A 22,382-nucleotide genomic window follows, 5' to 3' on the forward strand; every position below is an offset into this window, starting at 1 on the left:
TATTAGGCAAGCATTTTGGAGCTTTCACCTAAATAACTACAGGTGGTGAGATAAGCTGCACAATATAATTGACCTTTCAGTATATTGTTGCACACACACCATCTATTTAGCAAATGCCCTTGTTATCAACAGCAGCCTTTTAAACTCACCTGAGCTAACAGGTATGTGAGCTGGTTACTCTGCTGCGCTTAAAATTTCTTTTTTGGTTTGCTACAATGCCTTTTCTGAAACGTTGTCTCCCTCTGCTGGAACACTGACTTCTTTCATTTAATGCCTGCAGACTATAAAAGAGAAACCAACCCAAAAAGTTTGGTTGATTAGTCTGTGGCATTCTTTTAAACTGTTGCTTATGGCGGTCTCTGTGAGCTTCTCAGTGACATTCAGCCATCCAGGTATCCCGCCTGCAGTAGACGGAATGTGGCAATGGAACGCTGGCTGCGCGTGTCATAATAGGCTCTGAGCCTTTATATACCTGCGCACAGCAGCAGCCACCTTCAGTCTGCTGCTGGACAGCCAGCAGCAGCAGCAGCAGGAGAGGTAATTAATCAGCAACCCTCCTGCTAAGGGTAGACAGCTGCTCGTTCCACCCCCCCCCCGCCTTAATTGGTTCTCCTCCCTTCCAACGGTGTTGAGGCGGGTGGGAACAGCCGGGGGTTGAGGGTACTGTGCTAAAAGAGGTGGAGTTATGCAGATCTAAAACGCGTGGATTGCAGCAGCAGCAAGCCGAAAAGTGCAGGCATGTGAGGGATCTAGAGGTTGACAGCATGTCTTCTTAACGGGAGTCCAGGTGGCCATCTCCACAAATGGACTTTTCAGAATCCTTGGGTGGCACCGTAGTCGGAAACCAATTCTGGTTATCGCTTCTCGGCCTTTTGGCTAAGATCAAGTGTAGTATCTGTTCTTATCAGTTTAATATCTGATACGTCCCCTATCTGGGGACCATATATTAAATGGATTTTTAGAACAGGGAGATGGAAAAAGAGCTTGCTCTGTCCACTCCACGCATTGACCTGGTATTGCAGTATCTCCAGGACCGGTGCACCCCTTCTTTAATGCAGTTTCTAAAATCAGAAAGAATTGAATTCAATGCTTTTTGTTCATTTGGCTTGTTTGTCGGATTTTGGGATGGACTCTTTGGCTTTGCTTTTCTTCTCCTCATTGGATTTTTCATGTTAAAAGTTGCAGAAGCCAGATGACAAGCTCATTTTGGTTCAACTTCAGCAACTGTGCATTGCATTGCCATGTAATGTAATGCAATGCTATCTATCTAGCTCTCCCTCTATACTTCCTTTTGGATAAACAGACATATTAGGCAAGCATTTTGGAGCTTTCACCTAAATAACTACAGGTGGTGAGATAAGCTGCACAATATAATTGACCTTTCAGTATATTGTTGCACACACACCATCTATTTAGCAAATGCCCTTGTTATCAACAGCAGCCTTTTAAACTCACCTGAGCTAACAGGTATGTGAGCTGGTTACTCTGCTGCGCTTAAAATTTCTTTTTTGGTTTGCTACAATGCCTTTTCTGAAACGTTGTCTCCCTCTGCTGGAACACTGACTTCTTTCATTTAATGCCTGCAGACTATAAAAGAGAAACCAACCCAAAAAGTTTGGTTGATTAGTCTGTGGCATTCTTTTAAACTGTTGCTTATGGCGGTCTCTGTGAGCTTCTCAGTGACATTCAGCCATCCAGGTATCCCGCCTGCAGTAGACGGAATGTGGCAATGGAACGCTGGCTGCGCGTGTCATAATAGGCTCTGAGCCTTTATATACCTGCGCACAGCAGCAGCCACCTTCAGTCTGCTGCTGGACAGCCAGCAGCAGCAGCAGCAGGAGAGGTAATTAATCAGCAACCCTCCTGCTAAGGGTAGACAGCTGCTCGTTCCACCCCCCCCCCCGCCTTAATTGGTTCTCCTCCCTTCCAACGGTGTTGAGGCGGGTGGGAACAGCCGGGGGTTGAGGGTACTGTGCTAAAAGAGGTGGAGTTATGCAGATCTAAAACGCGTGGATTGCAGCAGCAGCAAGCCGAAAAGTGCAGGCATGTGAGGGATCTAGAGGTTGACAGCATGTCTTCTTAACGGGAGTCCAGGTGGCCATCTCCACAAATGGACTTTTCAGAATCCTTGGGTGGCACCGTAGTCAGAAACCAATTCTGGTTATCGCTTCTCGGCCTTTTGGCTAAGATCAAGTGTAGTATCTGTTCTTATCAGTTTAATATCTGATACGTCCCCTATCTGGGGACCATATATTAAATGGATTTTTAGAACAGGGAGATGGAAAAAGAGCTTGCTCTGTCCACTCCACGCATTGACCTGGTATTGCAGTATCTCCAGGACCGGTGCACCCCTTCTTTAATGCAGTTTCTAAAATCAGAAAGAATTGAATTCAATGCTTTTTGTTCATTTGGCTTGTTTGTCGGATTTTGGGATGGACTCTTTGGCTTTGCTTTTCTTCTCCTCATTGGATTTTTCATGTTAAAAGTTGCAGAAGCCAGATGACAAGCTCATTTTGGTTCAACTTCAGCAACTGTGCATTGCATTGCCATGTAATGTAATGCAATGCTATCTATCTAGCTCTCCCTCTATACTTCCTTTTGGATAAACAGACATATTAGGCAAGCATTTTGGAGCTTTCACCTAAATAACTACAGGTGGTGAGATAAGCTGCACAATATAATTGACCTTTCAGTATATTGTTGCACACACACCATCTATTTAGCAAATGCCCTTGTTATCAACAGCAGCCTTTTAAACTCACCTGAGCTAACAGGTATGTGAGCTGGTTACTCTGCTGCGCTTAAAATTTCTTTTTTGGTTTGCTACAATGCCTTTTCTGAAACGTTGTCTCCCTCTGCTGGAACACTGACTTCTTTCATTTAATGCCTGCAGACTATAAAAGAGAAACCAACCCAAAAAGTTTGGTTGATTAGTCTGTGGCATTCTTTTAAACTGTTGCTTATGGCGGTCTCTGTGAGCTTCTCAGTGACATTCAGCCATCCAGGTATCCCGCCTGCAGTAGACGGAATGTGGCAATGGAACGCTGGCTGCGCGTGTCATAATAGGCTCTGAGCCTTTATATACCTGCGCACAGCAGCAGCCACCTTCAGTCTGCTGCTGGACAGCCAGCAGCAGCAGCAGCAGGAGAGGTAATTAATCAGCAACCCTCCTGCTAAGGGTAGACAGCTGCTCGTTCCACCCCCCCCCCGCCTTAATTGCTTCTCCTCCCTTCCAACGGTGTTGAGGCGGGTGGGAACAGCCGGGGGTTGAGGGTACTGTGCTAAAAGAGGTGGAGTTATGCAGATCTAAAACGCGTGGATTGCAGCAGCAGCAAGCCGAAAAGTGCAGGCATGTGAGGGATCTAGAGGTTGACAGCATGTCTTCTTAACGGGAGTCCAGGTGGCCATCTCCACAAATGGACTTTTCAGAATCCTTGGGTGGCACCGTAGTCGGAAACCAATTCTGGTTATCGCTTCTCGGCCTTTTGGCTAAGATCAAGTGTAGTATCTGTTCTTATCAGTTTAATATCTGATACGTCCCCTATCTGGGGACCATATATTAAATGGATTTTTAGAACAGGGAGATGGAAAAAGAGCTTGCTCTGTCCACTCCACGCATTGACCTGGTATTGCAGTATCTCCAGGACCGGTGCACCCCTTCTTTAATGCAGTTTCTAAATTCAGAAAGAATTGAATTCAATGCTTTTTGTTCATTTGGCTTGTTTGTCGGATTTTGGGATGGACTCTTTGGCTTTGCTTTTCTTCTCCTCATTGGATTTTTCATGTTAAAAGTTGCAGAAGCCAGATGACAAGCTCATTTTGGTTCAACTTCAGCAACTGTGCATTGCATTGCCATGTAATGTAATGCAATGCTATCTATCTAGCTCTCCCTCTATACTTCCTTTTGGATAAACAGACATATTAGGCAAGCATTTTGGAGCTTTCACCTAAATAACTACAGGTGGTGAGATAAGCTGCACAATATAATTGACCTTTCAGTATATTGTTGCACACACACCATCTATTTAGCAAATGCCCTTGTTATCAACAGCAGCCTTTTAAACTCACCTGAGCTAACAGGTATGTGAGCTGGTTACTCTGCTGCGCTTAAAATTTCTTTTTTGGTTTGCTACAATGCCTTTTCTGAAACGTTGTCTCCCTCTGCTGGAACACTGACTTCTTTCATTTAATGCCTGCAGACTATAAAAGAGAAACCAACCCAAAAAGTTTGGTTGATTAGTCTGTGGCATTCTTTTAAACTGTTGCTTATGGCGGTCTCTGTGAGCTTCTCAGTGACATTCAGCCATCCAGGTATCCCGCCTGCAGTAGACGGAATGTGGCAATGGAACGCTGGCTGCGCGTGTCATAATAGGCTCTGAGCCTTTATATACCTGCGCACAGCAGCAGCCACCTTCAGTCTGCTGCTGGACAGCCAGCAGCAGCAGCAGCAGGAGAGGTAATTAATCAGCAACCCTCCTGCTAAGGGTAGACAGCTGCTCGTTCCACCCCCCCCCCGCCTTAATTGGTTCTCCTCCCTTCCAACGGTGTTGAGGCGGGTGGGAACAGCCGGGGGTTGAGGGTACTGTGCTAAAAGAGGTGGAGTTATGCAGATCTAAAACGCGTGGATTGCAGCAGCAGCAAGCCGAAAAGTGCAGGCATGTGAGGGATCTAGAGGTTGACAGCATGTCTTCTTAACGGGAGTCCAGGTGGCCATCTCCACAAATGGACTTTTCAGAATCCTTGGGTGGCACCGTAGTCGGAAACCAATTCTGGTTATCGCTTCTCGGCCTTTTGGCTAAGATCAAGTGTAGTATCTGTTCTTATCAGTTTAATATCTGATACGTCCCCTATCTGGGGACCATATATTAAATGGATTTTTAGAACAGGGAGATGGAAAAAGAGCTTGCTCTGTCCACTCCACGCATTGACCTGGTATTGCAGTATCTCCAGGACCGGTGCACCCCTTCTTTAATGCAGTTTCTAAAATCAGAAAGAATTGAATTCAATGCTTTTTGTTCATTTGGCTTGTTTGTCGGATTTTGGGATGGACTCTTTGGCTTTGCTTTTCTTCTCCTCATTGGATTTTTCATGTTAAAAGTTGCAGAAGCCAGATGACAAGCTCATTTTGGTTCAACTTCAGCAACTGTGCATTGCATTGCCATGTAATGTAATGCAATGCTATCTATCTAGCTCTCCCTCTATACTTCCTTTTGGATAAACAGACATATTAGGCAAGCATTTTGGAGCTTTCACCTAAATAACTACAGGTGGTGAGATAAGCTGCACAATATAATTGACCTTTCAGTATATTGTTGCACACACACCATCTATTTAGCAAATGCCCTTGTTATCAACAGCAGCCTTTTAAACTCACCTGAGCTAACAGGTATGTGAGCTGGTTACTCTGCTGCGCTTAAAATTTCTTTTTTGGTTTGCTACAATGCCTTTTCTGAAACGTTGTCTCCCTCTGCTGGAACACTGACTTCTTTCATTTAATGCCTGCAGACTATAAAAGAGAAACCAACCCAAAAAGTTTGGTTGATTAGTCTGTGGCATTCTTTTAAACTGTTGCTTATGGCGGTCTCTGTGAGCTTCTCAGTGACATTCAGCCATCCAGGTATCCCGCCTGCAGTAGACGGAATGTGGCAATGGAACGCTGGCTGCGCGTGTCATAATAGGCTCTGAGCCTTTATATACCTGCGCACAGCAGCAGCCACCTTCAGTCTGCTGCTGGACAGCCAGCAGCAGCAGCAGCAGGAGAGGTAATTAATCAGCAACCCTCCTGCTAAGGGTAGACAGCTGCTCGTTCCACCCCCCCCCCGCCTTAATTGGTTCTCCTCCCTTCCAACGGTGTTGAGGCGGGTGGGAACAGCCGGGGGTTGAGGGTACTGTGCTAAAAGAGGTGGAGTTATGCAGATCTAAAACGCGTGGATTGCAGCAGCAGCAAGCCGAAAAGTGCAGGCATGTGAGGGATCTAGAGGTTGACAGCATGTCTTCTTAACGGGAGTCCAGGTGGCCATCTCCACAAATGGACTTTTCAGAATCCTTGGGTGGCACCGTAGTCAGAAACCAATTCTGGTTATCGCTTCTCGGCCTTTTGGCTAAGATCAAGTGTAGTATCTGTTCTTATCAGTTTAATATCTGATACGTCCCCTATCTGGGGACCATATATTAAATGGATTTTTAGAACAGGGAGATGGAAAAAGAGCTTGCTCTGTCCACTCCACGCATTGACCTGGTATTGCAGTATCTCCAGGACCGGTGCACCCCTTCTTTAATGCAGTTTCTAAAATCAGAAAGAATTGAATTCAATGCTTTTTGTTCATTTGGCTTGTTTGTCGGATTTTGGGATGGACTCTTTGGCTTTGCTTTTCTTCTCCTCATTGGATTTTTCATGTTAAAAGTTGCAGAAGCCAGATGACAAGCTCATTTTGGTTCAACTTCAGCAACTGTGCATTGCATTGCCATGTAATGTAATGCAATGCTATCTATCTAGCTCTCCCTCTATACTTCCTTTTGGATAAACAGACATATTAGGCAAGCATTTTGGAGCTTTCACCTAAATAACTACAGGTGGTGAGATAAGCTGCACAATATAATTGACCTTTCAGTATATTGTTGCACACACACCATCTATTTAGCAAATGCCCTTGTTATCAACAGCAGCCTTTTAAACTCACCTGAGCTAACAGGTATGTGAGCTGGTTACTCTGCTGCGCTTAAAATTTCTTTTTTGGTTTGCTACAATGCCTTTTCTGAAACGTTGTCTCCCTCTGCTGGAACACTGACTTCTTTCATTTAATGCCTGCAGACTATAAAAGAGAAACCAACCCAAAAAGTTGGGTTGATTAGTCTGTGGCATTCTTTTAAACTGTTGCTTATGGCGGTCTCTGTGAGCTTCTCAGTGACATTCAGCCATCCAGGTATCCCGCCTGCAGTAGACGGAATGTGGCAATGGAACGCTGGCTGCGCGTGTCATAATAGGCTCTGAGCCTTTATATACCTGCGCACAGCAGCAGCCACCTTCAGTCTGCTGCTGGACAGCCAGCAGCAGCAGCAGCAGGAGAGGTAATTAATCAGCAACCCTCCTGCTAAGGGTAGACAGCTGCTCGTTCCACCCCCACCCCCCCCCGCCTTAATTGGTTCTCCTCCCTTCCAACGGTGTTGAGGCGGGTGGGAACAGCCGGGGGTTGAGGGTACTGTGCTAAAAGAGGTGGAGTTATGCAGATCTAAAACGCGTGGATTGCAGCAGCAGCAAGCCGAAAAGTGCAGGCATGTGAGGGATCTAGAGGTTGACAGCATGTCTTCTTAACGGGAGTCCAGGTGGCCATCTCCACAAATGGACTTTTCAGAATCCTTGGGTGGCACCGTAGTCGGAAACCAATTCTGGTTATCGCTTCTCGGCCTTTTGGCTAAGATCAAGTGTAGTATCTGTTCTTATCAGTTTAATATCTGATACGTCCCCTATCTGGGGACCATATATTAAATGGATTTTTAGAACAGGGAGATGGAAAAAGAGCTTGCTCTGTCCACTCCACGCATTGACCTGGTATTGCAGTATCTCCAGGACCGGTGCACCCCTTCTTTAATGCAGTTTCTAAAATCAGAAAGAATTGAATTCAATGCTTTTTGTTCATTTGGCTTGTTTGTCGGATTTTGGGATGGACTCTTTGGCTTTGCTTTTCTTCTCCTCATTGGATTTTTCATGTTAAAAGTTGCAGAAGCCAGATGACAAGCTCATTTTGGTTCAACTTCAGCAACTGTGCATTGCATTGCCATGTAATGTAATGCAATGCTATCTATCTAGCTCTCCCTCTATACTTCCTTTTGGATAAACAGACATATTAGGCAAGCATTTTGGAGCTTTCACCTAAATAACTACAGGTGGTGAGATAAGCTGCACAATATAATTGACCTTTCAGTATATTGTTGCACACACACCATCTATTTAGCAAATGCCCTTGTTATCAACAGCAGCCTTTTAAACTCACCTGAGCTAACAGGTATGTGAGCTGGTTACTCTGCTGCGCTTAAAATGTCTTTTTTGGTTTGCTACAATGCCTTTTCTGAAACGTTGTCTCCCTCTGCTGGAACACTGACTTCTTTCATTTAATGCCTGCAGACTATAAAAGAGAAACCAACCCAAAAAGTTTGGTTGATTAGTCTGTGGCATTCTTTTAAACTGTTGCTTATGGCGGTCTCTGTGAGCTTCTCAGTGACATTCAGCCATCCAGGTATCCCGCCTGCAGTAGACGGATTGTGGCAATGGAACGCTGGCTGCGCGTGTCATAATAGGCTCTGAGCCTTTATATACCTGCGCACAGCAGCAGCCACCTTCAGTCTGCTGCTGGACAGCCAGCAGCAGCAGCAGCAGGAGAGGTAATTAATCAGCAACCCTCCTGCTAAGGGTAGACAGCTGCTCGTTCCACCCCCCCCCCCGCCTTAATTGGTTCTCCTCCCTTCCAACGGTGTTGAGGCGGGTGGGAACAGCCGGGGGTTGAGGGTACTGTGCTAAAAGAGGTGGAGTTATGCAGATCTAAAACGCGTGGATTGCAGCAGCAGCAAGCCGAAAAGTGCAGGCATGTGAGGGATCTAGAGGTTGACAGCATGTCTTCTTAACGGGAGTCCAGGTGGCCATCTCCACAAATGGACTTTTCAGAATCCTTGGGTGGCACCGTAGTCGGAAACCAATTCTGGTTATCGCTTCTCGGCCTTTTGGCTAAGATCAAGTGTAGTATCTGTTCTTATCAGTTTAATATCTGATACGTCCCCTATCTGGGGACCATATATTAAATGGATTTTTAGAACAGGGAGATGGAAAAAGAGCTTGCTCTGTCCACTCCACGCATTGACCTGGTATTGCAGTATCTCCAGGACCGGTGCACCCCTTCTTTAATGCAGTTTCTAAAATCAGAAAGAATTGAATTCAATGCTTTTTGTTCATTTGGCTTGTTTGTCGGATTTTGGGATGGACTCTTTGGCTTTGCTTTTCTTCTCCTCATTGGATTTTTCATGTTAAAAGTTGCAGAAGCCAGATGACAAGCTCATTTTGGTTCAACTTCAGCAACTGTGCATTGCATTGCCATGTAATGTAATGCAATGCTATCTATCTAGCTCTCCCTCTATAATTCCTTTTGGATAAACAGACATATTAGGCAAGCATTTTGGAGCTTTCACCTAAATAACTACAGGTGGTGAGATAAGCTGCACAATATAATTGACCTTTCAGTATATTGTTGCACACACACCATCTATTTAGCAAATGCCCTTGTTATCAACAGCAGCCTTTTAAACTCACCTGAGCTAACAGGTATGTGAGCTGGTTACTCTGCTGCGCTTAAAATGTCTTTTTTGGTTTGATACAATGCCTTTTCTGAAACGTTGTCTCCCTCTGCTGGAACACTGACTTCTTTCATTTAATGCCTGCAGACTATAAAAGAGAAACCAACCCAAAAAGTTTGGTTGATTAGTCTGTGGCATTCTTTTAAACTGTTGCTTATGGCGGTCTCTGTGAGCTTCTCAGTGACATTCAGCCATCCAGGTATCCCGCCTGCAGTAGACGGATTGTGGCAATGGAACGCTGGCTGCGCGTGTCATAATAGGCTCTGAGCCTTTATATACCTGCGCACAGCAGCAGCCACCTTCAGTCTGCTGCTGGACAGCCAGCAGCAGCAGCAGCAGGAGAGGTAATTAATCAGCAACCCTCCTGCTAAGGGTAGACAGCTGCTCGTTCCACCCCCCCCCCCCCCCGCCTTAATTGGTTCTCCTCCCTTCCAACGGTGTTGAGGCGGGTGGGAACAGCCGGGGGTTGAGGGTACTGTGCTAAAAGAGGTGGAGTTATGCAGATCTAAAATGCGTGGATTGCAGCAGCAGCAAGCCGAAAAGTGCAGGCATGTGAGGGATCTAGACGTTGACAGCATGTCTTCTTAACGGGAGTCCAGGTGGCCATCTCCACAAATGGACTTTTCAGAATCCTTGGGTGGCACCGTAGTCGGAAACCAATTCTGGTTATCGCTTCTCGGCCTTTTGGCTAAGATCAAGTGTAGTATCTGTTCTTATCAGTTTAATATCTGATACGTCCCCTATCTGGGGACCATATATTAAATGGATTTTTAGAACAGGGAGATGGAAAAAGAGCTTGCTCTGTCCACTCCACGCATTGACCTGGTATTGCAGTATCTCCAGGACCGGTGCACCCCTTCTTTAATGCAGTTTCTAAAATCAGAAAGAATTGAATTCAATGCTTTTTGTTCATTTGGCTTGTTTGTCGGATTTTGGGATGGACTCTTTGGCTTTGCTTTTCTTCTCCTCATTGGATTTTTCATGTTAAAAGTTGCAGAAGCCAGATGACAAGCTCATTTTGGTTCAACTTCAGCAACTGTGCATTGCATTGCCATGTAATGTAATGCAATGCTATCTATCTAGCTCTCCCTCTATACTTCCTTTTGGATAAACAGACATATTAGGCAAGCATTTTGGAGCTTTCACCTAAATAACTACAGGTGGTGAGATAAGCTGCACAATATAATTGACCTTTCAGTATATTGTTGCACACACACCATCTATTTAGCAAATGCCCTTGTTATCAACAGCAGCCTTTTAAACTCACCTGAGCTAACAGGTATGTGAGCTGGTTACTCTGCTGCGCTTAAAATTTCTTTTTTGGTTTGCTACAATGCCTTTTCTGAAACGTTGTCTCCCTCTGCTGGAACACTGACTTCTTTCATTTAATGCCTGCAGACTATAAAAGAGAAACCAACCCAAAAAGTTTGGTTGATTAGTCTGTGGCATTCTTTTAAACTGTTGCTTATGGCGGTCTCTGTGAGCTTCTCAGTGACATTCAGCCATCCAGGTATCCCGCCTGCAGTAGACGGAATGTGGCAATGGAACGCTGGCTGCGCGTGTCATAATAGGCTCTGAGCCTTTATATACCTGCGCACAGCAGCAGCCACCTTCAGTCTGCTGCTGGACAGCCAGCAGCAGCAGCAGCAGGAGAGGTAATTAATCAGCAACCCTCCTGCTAAGGGTAGACAGCTGCTCGTTCCACCCCCCCCCCCCCGCCTTAATTGGTTCTCCTCCCTTCCAACGGTGTTGAGGCGGGTGGGAACAGCCGGGGGTTGAGGGTACTGTGCTAAAAGAGGTGGAGTTATGCAGATCTAAAACGCGTGGATTGCAGCAGCAGCAAGCCGAAAAGTGCAGGCATGTGAGGGATCTAGAGGTTGACAGCATGTCTTCTTAACGGGAGTCCAGGTGGCCATCTCCACAAATGGACTTTTCAGAATCCTTGGGTGGCACCGTAGTCGGAAACCAATTCTGGTTATCGCTTCTCGGCCTTTTGGCTCAGATCAAGTGTCTGGACATCAGGTTCCTTGAGTGCTAGCCCTCGGCCTTCCAGCATCGCCACTCCGGTGGCTTAAGCTGGATGCTGCTATAGGGGGAGAGTGAGGAGGAAACGGGAAGGCGATTTCCGTGGCTGACTATGGGAGTCAAGCTGAAATTTGCTGGGACCGGGGACCCCCGGGTCAAGAATGGATTTCGTATTGAGATTTCCGAGGAGAAGAAGGGACATTTTTCCATGTCCTACCTGGTGAATGCCATCTTCTATGAAGAATTGAAGATTAAGAAGTCGGACATTCTTTGCCTGCAGGAATTTAGAAGTCATGGAAGGTATGTGCTGGTTCTTTCTACTATGGCTGCTTGCCAAAATCTTTATAGAACCTTGAAAGGCCATACTGAGAACTCCCTCCTAGATGGACTCACTTTTACTGTCCTCTATTCAAAGGGGGATGTTCCTGTGGTTGTGTTTATGCACAATCCCTTTATCCCCCAGGAGGACATTACTGTATTCTTGAGGAGGCATTGTACTTATGTGCATTTTTCCCACAAGATCTCGAATGAAGAAGGCTTGTGGACTGGCAAATACAAGTACTTTGTTCGTTTTGCTACAGACCCCGAGGGGCCAGGGGGCATACATTATCCTCCTATGAGTTTCTCTATTGGGAGAGACACTGGTTTCTTGTACTTTCCTGATGCTCCTTTTTTCTGCAGAAGATGTAACAAGTATGGTCATGTCCAGGAGTCCTGCAGGTATCCGCCAACCTGCAGGAAGTGTAACACGTCTGGTCATATGGCGAAAGACTGCAAGAACCAGGTAAAGTGTGATGCTTGTGGTGAGGAGGGGCATGTTCTTAGGCAGTGTCAAGCTAGAACCACTCCTAAGTCTTTTGCTCAAGTGGTCGCGGAGGGGCCTGCTGTTCCTTCGACTTCTACTAGGGTTCCACAAGGTCCCCTTCCGGATGTCGGGGAGGCAATTGCTCCCCAAGAGGAAGAGGATGGCACTCAGATGGACGACATATTTGAAGATGCACAGCTTCAGCCTCCTGCGTCAGGAGGCTTTGACATGGTGATTCCAGAGGTGATGTCACCTTTCCCTCCCCAGTTTGGTGTCCGTGGAGAGGGGGAAATGGACTTGTCCAATTCTCCTGTCATATCTTGGTGCAATACTGCTTCAGAGGAGATCGGGGGCGGTGCCCAAGGGGACTTGTCTGCTGTCCGTTTCTCTGATGAGGAGGATCCTGATGTGGTCAAGAAGAAGCCAAGGACTGAGTGTTCATCCATTGCTGCCGTGTGTGATAGCCCGGTGGACTCTCGTGCTTACCCGTCAGATGTATTTTCTCCTGACATTGTTACATTTGGCATTCAGCCAGATGGTAATAGCTTTGCTTTGCTTGATGAAGGTTGAGTTGATGTTTTCTTTATTTTTTTTCAGGTTATGTGTGATCCCCTTTAGTTATGCCGCATCATTCTGGATGGGACATTGTGTCCCTTAATGTTAGGCAAATTAGATCTGTTACCCAAAGAACAACAGTTCTGGATTATCTAAAGGGTTTGAGTGCAGATGTCTATTGTCTACAAGAGTGTGGGATTACTGAATCTCCAGTGGATAAGGACTGGCCTTATGGCCAGTATGTTTGGTCGGGGTCCAGTTTTAACAAAAATGATGGTGTGGGGATTTTAGTTGGTAATAAGAATATTACTATTGATAGTTACACGGTTGTGGAGGTGGGTCGCTGCATTATTGTTTTTTTGAGTTATAGGGGGTGGAAGGTTAGAATGATTAATTTATATTGTCCTACTAAAAAAGAGGAGCGGCTTGCTCTTCTTGAGAAATTGAGTTTTTTTCTCCCTGGAAAAATTCCTACAGTTTTTGTTGGTGACTGTAATTGTGTCACAGAAGGTAATGTGGACATTACTGGAAAAAAGTTATCTCAACTTATTTCTGATTTTTCTTTCTTAGACGCTGCAATACTTGAGTATGGCATTCCACCACCGCCTACATATTATGCTGACCGTGGTAATATTTCATCGAGGATAGATAGGATGTTATTTTCCAAAAATATGGTTTGTTCAAGTTATGTTCAACATAAGGTACCTTTCTCTGATCATGAGTGTTTGCGTGGAGTTTTTAGTGCGAATGGGGACATGGTGTTTGGGGGTGGGGTTTGGAAATTGAATACGAGGTTGTTGGAGGATGAGGAGGTGATGAGTGAGTTGGAGAAAAGGTATGCAAGTTGGAGGTGGCGTAAGCGTGATTTTGGTAGTTTGCTTGAATGGTGGGATTGGGTGAAATTTCAGTTTAAAACTTTCTTTAAAAAATGGGGCTACAAAAAAGCTGCCAGATATCGTAATAGATTTAATGACTTAAGTAGACGGATTGATTGGTTGCGTGGGTGTGTTAGGAAAGGAATGGATATGTCTGATCAGCTTGAGGTTGCTAAGAATGAGTTAAAATGTCTTCTGGATGAAAAAGGTAAAGAGATTATTTACCGTACCAAGTTAGAGCATTTGGAAAAGAATGAAAAGTGCACCAGGTACTTTTTTAAAAAAATGAATGGAAGGAAGTTGGATTTGAGTGAAGTGGTAGGTGAAGATGGATCTAGTGTGGTTGGGAAGAATGTGTTGAATGAGGTGAATGGCTTCTATAGTAAGTTGTACGATGAGAAATGGATTGATCCTGGACTTGTGTCGCATGTATTGAGTGGTATGGAGAAGAGACTTGGTTCGGATGAATGTGATGCTTTGTGTGAGGATGTTATTTTGGATGAGGTGAGGAATGTTGTTATGAGTGCTAAAAAGAATAAGACGCCTGGGAAGGATGGGTTGCCTGTGGAGCTGTATGTGAAAGCTTGGGAGTTTTTGGGTAAGGACTTGACTGTGGTTTGTAGGTATATGTGGATGAATGGTGTTTTGTGTGACAGTATGAAAGAGGGTATAGTGGTTCTTGTGTTTAAGAAGGGTGAGAAAAAGCGTTTGGAGAACTGGAGACCCATATCATTGCTTAACGCTGATTATAAGGTCTACAGTAAATTGTTAGCAAATCGTATGCGTGAGGTGATTGGTAGGGTTGTGGAGGATGACCAAGTGTGTGCCGTGCCTGGTCGGAGTATAAGTGATAATTTGTTATTGTTAAGGGATATGCTTGGGGATTGTAAGACTAGAAAGCAGAAGTGTATGGTGTTAGCAATTGATTTCGAAAAGGCTTTTGATAGAGTTTCGCATGTGTTTCTGTTTAAAGTATTGGAGAGGATGGGTTTCCCTAGGGTTTTTCTGAATGGAGTTAAGTCTTTATATGATTATGTGTCAAGTGAGTTTTTAGTGAATGGATGGTTGTCTGACAAAGTGATGATTAGGTCTGGTGTAAGACAGGGGTGCCCTATGTCCCCTGTCTTGTTTGTATGTGTGATTGAGCCTTTGCTGTGTTTAGTGAGACGTGAGAAAATGATGAGAGGATTGTTAGTGCCTGGGAGTGGTGGTAAGCATGTGAAGGTGTTAGGTTACATGGATGATGTTGTGATGGTGAGTGAAAGTATGGCTTCAATGAGTAGGGTGAGGTTGCTTTTGGATTTTTTCTGTGGTGCATCAGGTTTTAGAGTTAACTGGACTAAGTGTAGTTTCAAATGCTTTGGAGATGACAGTATTCGTATGGAAGGTGTTAAGTATAAGGAGAGTGCAATTAAGATTTTAGGGGTATTTTTCAATGATGATCTGAAAGGAAATGAGAGTTGGGACGAGTGTGGTATGCGTGTTGAGCGAAAATTGAATTTTTGGAGAATGAGAGATCTTTCTTTGCGGGGCAAAGTTCTAGTTATCAAAGCAGTGATCTTACCCATTCTGCTTTTTGTGGCCATAATTTTTCCATCCCCTTTTAGGAAAGTGAAGAGAGTTGAGAAAATGATTTTTTCTTTTTTCTGGTGCAGCAAGATGGAGAAGCTGAAGAGGGAAAGCCTTTATAAGGCCTGCCAGCATGGTGGTTTGGGATTTCCTAATGTTGAGGTTTTTTTAGGGCTCCATTATATTAAGACGATTGTGGTATTGTTGGGTAAAGGTAATAAGGGTGCATGTATGGCAAGTTATTCTGCAGGATGGATGTTGTATGGGTTAGGTTGGAGAAAGAGGGATGCGAGAGTGCCTGTGTCTTTTAAGTGTCCGGTGTGGTATGAGGTGATTGAGAAGTTTGTCAAGAAGTATGATTTGCTGAGTGTGCCGGTGGATGAGTTTAGAATGACTAAGAGGGTGTATAGGAAATTGTGTGCAAATGAGGTCGAGTCTAATATTGTTGGTTTGAGAGGGAATGAGGTTGCGGATGCTTGGAGAAAGTTGGGTATGTATGGGATGTCCAACAAACAGAAGGATGTAGTGTGGATGGCGTTTCACAATATTCTTCCAGTGAGAGACGTTCAAAAGAAGAGAGGTTTGATTAGGTCGGATGTTTGTCCAAGAGATGGATGTAATGGTTGTGAGACGGTTATGCATCTGATGTGGAATTGTGATTTTGCGCAAGACGTGTGGAAATGTGTAGGGGGGTTGTGTAGGAGCTTGGCGGGAGTGACTTTTGTGGATTGGCGTGTGGTTATGTTTGGTATTGGTGCAAGTGGACGTGTAAAGGAGAGAGTTTTGTGGTTAATTATGGCTTGTGTGTTAGAAAGTTTGTGGGATGTGAGGAATCTTTGTGTATTTAAAAGGAAATCAATTACAGTAAATGAATGTATTAGGATTATTCTTTCTAGGCTATTTTTGATTTACAAGATGGATAGTAGTAGCGGTGGTGGAACAGATGCCGAGGGAATATGGAAATTTAAAAAGTGGAGGCATATTGTAAAATTTCAGTGATCTTTTGGTTTATATTAATAAGATGTTCTTCTTTCTGTAATATTAGGTTACTTTATGCTTAATAAATATGGCCATGATGATGAGAAGTTTTTTGCAACAGTTTTGGTATATCCTACTGATTTGCTATAAAACTAACCTGAATGGTTTAAAAAAAAAAAAAAAAAAAAAAATCTGTTCTTATCAGTTTAATATCTGATACGTCCCCTATCTGGGGACCATATATTAAATGGATTTTTAGAACAGGGAGATGGAAAAAGAGCTTGCTCTGTCCACTCCACGCATTGACCTGGTATTGCAGTATCTCCAGGACCGGTGCACCCCTTCTTTAATGCAGTTTCTAAAATCAGAAAGAATTGAATTCAATGCTTTTTGTTCATTTGGCTTGTTTGTCGGATTTTGGGATGGACTCTTTGGCTTTGCTTTTCTTCTCCTCATTGGATTTTTCATGTTAAAAGTTGCAGAAGCCAGATGACAAGCTCATTTTGGTTCAACTTCAGCAACTGTGCATTGCATTGCCATGTAATGTAATGCAATGCTATCTATCTAGCTCTCCCTCTATACTTCCTTTTGGATAAACAGACATATTAGGCAAGCATTTTGGAGCTTTCACCTAAATAACTACAGGTGGTGAGATAAGCTGCACAATATAATTAACCTTTCAGTATATTGTTGCACACACACCATCTATTTAGCAAATGCCCTTGTTATCAACAGCAGCCTTTTAAACTCACCTGAGCTAACAGGTATGTGAGCTGGTTACTCTGCTGCGCTTAAAATTTCTTTTTTGGTTTGCTACAATGCCTTTTCTGAAACGTTGTCTCCCTCTGCTGGAACACTGACTTCTTTCATTTAATGCCTGCAGACTATAAAAGAGAAACCAACCCAAAAAGTTTGGTTGATTAGTCTGTGGCATTCTTTTAAACTGTTGCTTATGGCGGTCTCTGTGAGCTTCTCAGTGACATTCAGCCATCCAGGTATCCCGCTTGCAGTAGACGGAATGTGGCAATGGAACGCTGGCTGCGCGTGTCATAATAGGCTCTAAGCCTTTATATACCTGCGCACAGCAGCAGCCACCTTCAGTCTGCTGCTGGACAGCCAGCAGCAGCAGCAGGAGAGGTAATTAATCAGCAACCCTCCTGCTAAGGGTAGACAGCTGCTCGTTCCACCCCCCCCCCGCCTTAATTGGTTCTCCTCCCTTCCAACGGTGTTGAGGCGGGTGGGAACAGCCGGGGGTTGAGGGTACTGTGCTAAAAGAGGTGGAGTTATGCAGATCTAAAACGCGTGGATTGCAGCAGCAGCAAGCCGAAAAGTGCAGGCATGTGAGGGATCTAGAGGTTGACAACATGTCTTCTTAACGGGAGTCCAGGTGGCCATCTCCACAAATGGACTTTTCAGAATCCTTGGGTGGCACCGTAGTCGGAAACCAATTCTGGTTATCGCTTCTCGGCCTTTTGGCTAAGATCAAGTGTAGTATCTGTTCTTATCAGTTTAATATCTGATACGTCCCCTATCTGGGGACCATATATTAAATGGATTTTTAGAACAGGGAGATGGAAAAAGAGCTTGCTCTGTCCACTCCACGCATTGACCTGGTATTGCAGTATCTCCAGGACCGGTGCACCCCTTCTTTAATGCAGTTTCTAAAATCAGAAAGAATTGAATTCAATGCTTTTTGTTCATTTGGCTTGTTTGTCGGATTTTGGGATGGACTCTTTGGCTTTGCTTTTCTTCTCCTCATTGGATTTTTCATGTTAAAAGTTGCAGAAGCCAGATGACAAGCTCATTTTGGTTCAACTTCAGCAACTGTGCATTGCATTGCCATGTAATGTAATGCAATGCTATCTATCTAGCTCTCCCTCTATACTTCCTTTTGGATAAACAGACATATTAGGCAAGCATTTTGGAGCTTTCACCTAAATAACTACAGGTGGTGAGATAAGCTGCACAATATAATTGACCTTTCAGTATATTGTTGCACACACACCATCTATTTAGCAAATGCCCTTGTTATCAACAGCAGCCTTTTAAACTCACCTGAGCTAACAGGTATGTGAGCTGGTTACTCTGCTGCGCTTAAAATTTCTTTTTTGGTTTGCTACAATGCCTTTTCTGAAACGTTGTCTCCCTCTGCTGGAACACTGACTTCTTTCATTTAATGCCTGCAGACTATAAAAGAGAAACCAACCCAAAAAGTTTGGTTGATTAGTCTGTGGCATTCTTTTAAACTGTTGCTTATGGCGGTCTCTGTGAGCTTCTCAGTGACATTCAGCCATCCAGGTATCCCGCCTGCAGTAGACGGAATGTGGCAATGGAACGCTGGCTGCGCGTGTCATAATAGGCTCTGAGCCTTTATATACCTGCGCACAGCAGCAGCCACCTTCAGTCTGCTGCTGGACAGCCAGCAGCAGCAGCAGCAGGAGAGGTAATTAATCAGCAACCCTCCTGCTAAGGGTAGACAGCTGCTCGTTCCACCCCCCCCCCGCCTTAATTGGTTCTCCTCCCTTCCAACGGTGTTGAGGCGGGTGGGAACAGCCGGGGGTTGAGGGTACTGTGCTAAAAGAGGTGGAGTTATGCAGATCTAAAACGCGTGGATTGCAGCAGCAGCAAGCCGAAAAGTGCAGGCATGTGAGGGATCTAGAGGTTGACAGCATGTCTTCTTAACGGGAGTCCAGGTGGCCATCTCCACAAATGGACTTTTCAGAATCCTTGGGTGGCACCGTAGTCGGAAACCAATTCTGGTTATCGCTTCTCGGCCTTTTGGCTAAGATCAAGTGTAGTATCTGTTCTTATCAGTTTAATATCTGATACGTCCCCTATCTGGGGACCATATATTAAATGGATTTTTAGAACAGGGAGATGGAAATAGAGCTTGCTCTGTCCACTCCACGCATTGACCTGGTATTGCAGTATCTCCAGGACCGGTGCACCCCTTCTTTAATGCAGTTTCTAAAATCAGAAAGAATTGAATTCAATGCTTTTTGTTCATTTGGCTTGTTTGTCGGATTTTGGGATGGACTCTTTGGCTTTGCTTTTCTTCTCCTCATTGGATTTTTCATGTTAAAAGTTGCAGAAGCCAGATGACAAGCTCATTTTGGTTCAACTTCAGCAACTGTGCATTGCATTGCCATGTAATGTAATGCAATGCTATCTATCTAGCTCTCCCTCTATACTTCCTTTTGGATAACAGACATATTAGGCAAGCATTTTGCAGCTTTCACCTAAATAACTACAGGTGGTGAGATAAGCTGCACAATATAATTGACCTTTCAGTATATTGTTGCACACACACCATCTATTTAGCAAATGCCCTTGTTATCAACAGCAGCCTTTTAAACTCACCTGAGCTAACAGGTATGTGAGCTGGTTACTCTGCTGCGCTTAAAATTTCTTTTTTGGTTTGCTACAATGCCTTTTCTGAAACGTTGTCTCCCTCTGCTGGAACACTAACTTCTTTCATTTAATGCCTGCAGACTATAAAAGAGAAACCAACCCAAAAAGTTTGGTTGATTAGTCTGTGGCATTCTTTTAAACTGTTGCTTATGGCGGTCTCTGTGAGCTTCTCAGTGACATTCAGCCATCCAGGTATCCCGCCTGCAGTAGACGGAATGTGGCAATGGAACGCTGGCTGCGCGTGTCATAATAGGCTCTGAGCCTTTATATACCTGCGCACAGCAGCAGCCACCTTCAGTCTGCTGCTGGACAGCCAGCAGCAGCAGGAGAGGTAATTAATCAGCAACCCTCCTGCTAAGGGTAGACAGCTGCTCGTTCCACCCCCCCCCGCCTTAATTGGTTCTCCTCCCTTCCAACGGTGTTGAGGCGGGTGGGAACAGCCGGGGGTTGAGGGTACTGTGCTAAAAGAGGTGGAGTTATGCAGATCTAAAACGCGTGGATTGCAGCAGCAGCAAGCCGAAAAGTGCAGGCATGTGAGGGATCTAGAGGTTGACAGCATGTCTTCTTAACGGGAGTCCAGGTGGCCATCTCCACAAATGGACTTTTCAGAATCCTTGGGTGGCACCGTAGTCGGAAACCAATTCTGGTTATCGCTTCTCGGCCTTTTGGCTAAGATCAAGTGTAGTATCTGTTCTTATCAGTTTAATATCTGATACGTCCCCTATCTGGGGACTATATATTAAATGGATTTTTAGAACAGGGAGATGGAAAAAGAGCTTGCTCTGTCCACTCCACGCATTGACCTGGTATTGCAGTATCTCCAGGACCGGTGCACCCCTTCTTTAATGCAGTTTCTAAAATCAGAAAGAATTGAATTCAATGCTTTTTGTTCATTTGGCTTGTTTGTCGGATTTTGGGATGGACTCTTTGGCTTTGCTTTTCTTCTCCTCATTGGATTTTTCATGTTAAAAGTTGCAGAAGCCAGATGACAAGCTCATTTTGGTTCAACTTCAGCAACTGTGCATTGCATTGCCATGTAATGTAATGCAATGCTATCTATCTAGCTCTCCCTCTATACTTCCTTTTGGATAAACAGACATATTAGGCAAGCATTTTGGAGCTTTCACCTAAATAACTACAGGTGGTGAGATAAGCTGCACAATATAATTGACCTTTCAGTATATTGTTGCACACACACCATCTATTTAGCAAATGCCCTTGTTATCAACAGCAGCCTTTTAAACTCACCTGAGCTAACAGGTATGTGAGCTGGTTACTCTGATGCGCTTAAAATTTCTTTTTTGGTTTGCTACAATGCCTTTTCTGAAACGTTGTCTCCCTCTGCTGGAACACTGACTTCTTTCATTTAATGCCTGCAGACTATAAAAGAGAAACCAACCCAAAAAGTTTGGTTGATTAGTCTGTGGCATTCTTTTAAACTGTTGCTTATGGCGGTCTCTGTGAGCTTCTCAGTGACATTCAGCCATCCAGGTATCCCGCCTGCAGTAGACGGAATGTGGTAATGGAACGCTGGCTGCACGTGTCATAATAGGCTCTGAGCCTTTATATACCTGCGCACAGCAGCAGCCACCTTCAGTCTGCTGCTGGACAGCCAGCAGCAGCAGCAGGAGAGGTAATTAATCAGCAACCCTCCTGCTAAGGGTAGACAGCTGCTCGTTCCACCCCCCCCCCGCCTTAATTGGTTCTCCTCCCTTCCAACGGTGTTGAGGCGGGTGGGAACAGCCGGGGGTTGAGGGTACTGTGCTAAAAGAGGTGGAGTTATGCAGATCTAAAACGCGTGGATTGCAGCAGCAGCAAGCCGAAAAGTGCAGGCATGTGAGGGATCTAGAGGTTGACAGCATGTCTTCTTAACGGGAGTCCAGGTGGCCATCTCCACAAATGGACTTTTCAGAATCCTTGGGTGGCACCGTAGTCGGAAACCAATTCTGGTTATCGCTTCTCGGCCTTTTGGCTAAGATCAAGTGTAGTATCTGTTCTTATCAGTTTAATATCTGATACGTCCCCTATCTGGGGACCATATATTAAATGGATTTTTAGAACAGGGAGATGGAAAAAGAGCTTGCTCTGTCCACTCCACGCATTGACCTGGTATTGCAGTATCTCCAGGACCGGTGCACCCCTTCTTTAATGCAGTTTCTAAAATCAGAAAGAATTGAATTCAATGTTTTTTGTTCATTTGGCTTGTTTGTCGGATTTTGGGATGGACTCTTTGGCTTTGCTTTTCTTCTCCTCATTGGATTTTTCATGTTAAAAGTTGCAGAAGCCAGATGACAAGCTCATTTTGGTTCAACTTCAGCAACTGTGCATTGCATTGCCATGTAATGTAATGCAATGCTATCTATCTAGCTCTCCCTCTATACTTCCTTTTGGATAACAGACATATTAGGCAAGCATTTTGGAGCTTTCACCTAAATAACTACAGGTGGTGAGATAAGCTGCACAATATAATTGACCTTTCAGTATATTGTTGCACACACACCATCTATTTAGCAAATGCCCTTGTTATCAACAGCAGCCTTTTAAACTCACCTGAGCTAACAGGTATGTGAGCTGGTTACTCTGCTGCGCTTAAAATTTCTTTTTTGGTTTGCTACAATGCCTTTTCTGAAACGTTGTCTCCCTCTGCTGGAACACTGACTTCTTTCATTTAATGCCTGCAGACTATAAAAGAGAAACCAACCCAAAAAGTTTGGTTGATTAGTCTGTGGCATTCTTTTAAACTGTTGCTTATGGCGGTCTCTGTGAGCTTCTCAGTGACATTCAGCCATCCAGGTATCCCGCCTGCAGTAGACGGAATGTGG

The 22,382-nt window shown here is 44.5% G+C and overlaps 13 non-coding genes across 13 annotated transcripts; all 13 read left to right on the top strand.

Moving 5' to 3' along the window:
- Positions 1 to 856: 856 nt before the first annotated feature.
- LOC141158793 (U2 spliceosomal RNA) lies at positions 857 to 1,047 on the top strand. The gene has a single exon (XR_012248816.1). It is a non-coding gene; the product is annotated as a U2 spliceosomal RNA (small nuclear RNA).
- A 1,116-nt stretch (positions 1,048 to 2,163) lies between these two features.
- On the top strand, positions 2,164 to 2,354 carry LOC141158794 (U2 spliceosomal RNA). Its single transcript, XR_012248817.1, has one exon. It is a non-coding gene; the product is annotated as a U2 spliceosomal RNA (small nuclear RNA).
- A 1,115-nt stretch (positions 2,355 to 3,469) lies between these two features.
- LOC141158795 (U2 spliceosomal RNA) lies at positions 3,470 to 3,660 on the top strand. Its single transcript, XR_012248818.1, has one exon. It is a non-coding gene; the product is annotated as a U2 spliceosomal RNA (small nuclear RNA).
- Positions 3,661 to 4,775: 1,115 nt separating this feature from the next.
- Positions 4,776 to 4,966, top strand: LOC141158796 (U2 spliceosomal RNA). Its single transcript, XR_012248819.1, has one exon. It is a non-coding gene; the product is annotated as a U2 spliceosomal RNA (small nuclear RNA).
- Positions 4,967 to 6,081: 1,115 nt separating this feature from the next.
- LOC141158798 (U2 spliceosomal RNA) lies at positions 6,082 to 6,272 on the top strand. The gene has a single exon (XR_012248820.1). It is a non-coding gene; the product is annotated as a U2 spliceosomal RNA (small nuclear RNA).
- Positions 6,273 to 7,392: 1,120 nt separating this feature from the next.
- Positions 7,393 to 7,583, top strand: LOC141158799 (U2 spliceosomal RNA). Its single transcript, XR_012248821.1, has one exon. It is a non-coding gene; the product is annotated as a U2 spliceosomal RNA (small nuclear RNA).
- Positions 7,584 to 8,699: 1,116 nt separating this feature from the next.
- LOC141158800 (U2 spliceosomal RNA) lies at positions 8,700 to 8,890 on the top strand. The gene has a single exon (XR_012248822.1). It is a non-coding gene; the product is annotated as a U2 spliceosomal RNA (small nuclear RNA).
- Positions 8,891 to 10,010: 1,120 nt separating this feature from the next.
- LOC141158801 (U2 spliceosomal RNA) lies at positions 10,011 to 10,201 on the top strand. Its single transcript, XR_012248823.1, has one exon. It is a non-coding gene; the product is annotated as a U2 spliceosomal RNA (small nuclear RNA).
- Positions 10,202 to 16,310: 6,109 nt separating this feature from the next.
- LOC141160196 (U2 spliceosomal RNA) lies at positions 16,311 to 16,493 on the top strand. The gene has a single exon (XR_012250153.1). It is a non-coding gene; the product is annotated as a U2 spliceosomal RNA (small nuclear RNA).
- Positions 16,494 to 17,605: 1,112 nt separating this feature from the next.
- Positions 17,606 to 17,796, top strand: LOC141158803 (U2 spliceosomal RNA). Its single transcript, XR_012248825.1, has one exon. It is a non-coding gene; the product is annotated as a U2 spliceosomal RNA (small nuclear RNA).
- Positions 17,797 to 18,911: 1,115 nt separating this feature from the next.
- Positions 18,912 to 19,102, top strand: LOC141160575 (U2 spliceosomal RNA). The gene has a single exon (XR_012250330.1). It is a non-coding gene; the product is annotated as a U2 spliceosomal RNA (small nuclear RNA).
- Positions 19,103 to 20,209: 1,107 nt separating this feature from the next.
- Positions 20,210 to 20,400, top strand: LOC141159322 (U2 spliceosomal RNA). The gene has a single exon (XR_012249330.1). It is a non-coding gene; the product is annotated as a U2 spliceosomal RNA (small nuclear RNA).
- A 1,112-nt stretch (positions 20,401 to 21,512) lies between these two features.
- LOC141158804 (U2 spliceosomal RNA) lies at positions 21,513 to 21,703 on the top strand. The gene has a single exon (XR_012248826.1). It is a non-coding gene; the product is annotated as a U2 spliceosomal RNA (small nuclear RNA).
- Positions 21,704 to 22,382: the final 679 nt, after the last annotated feature.

Source organism: Phyllobates terribilis, unplaced genomic scaffold (genome assembly GCF_046119375.1).
Source record: "Phyllobates terribilis strain yellow unplaced genomic scaffold, ASM4611937v1 Scaffold_8__6_contigs__length_399053987, whole genome shotgun sequence".
NCBI classification, from domain to species: Eukaryota; Metazoa; Chordata; class Amphibia; order Anura; family Dendrobatidae; genus Phyllobates; species Phyllobates terribilis.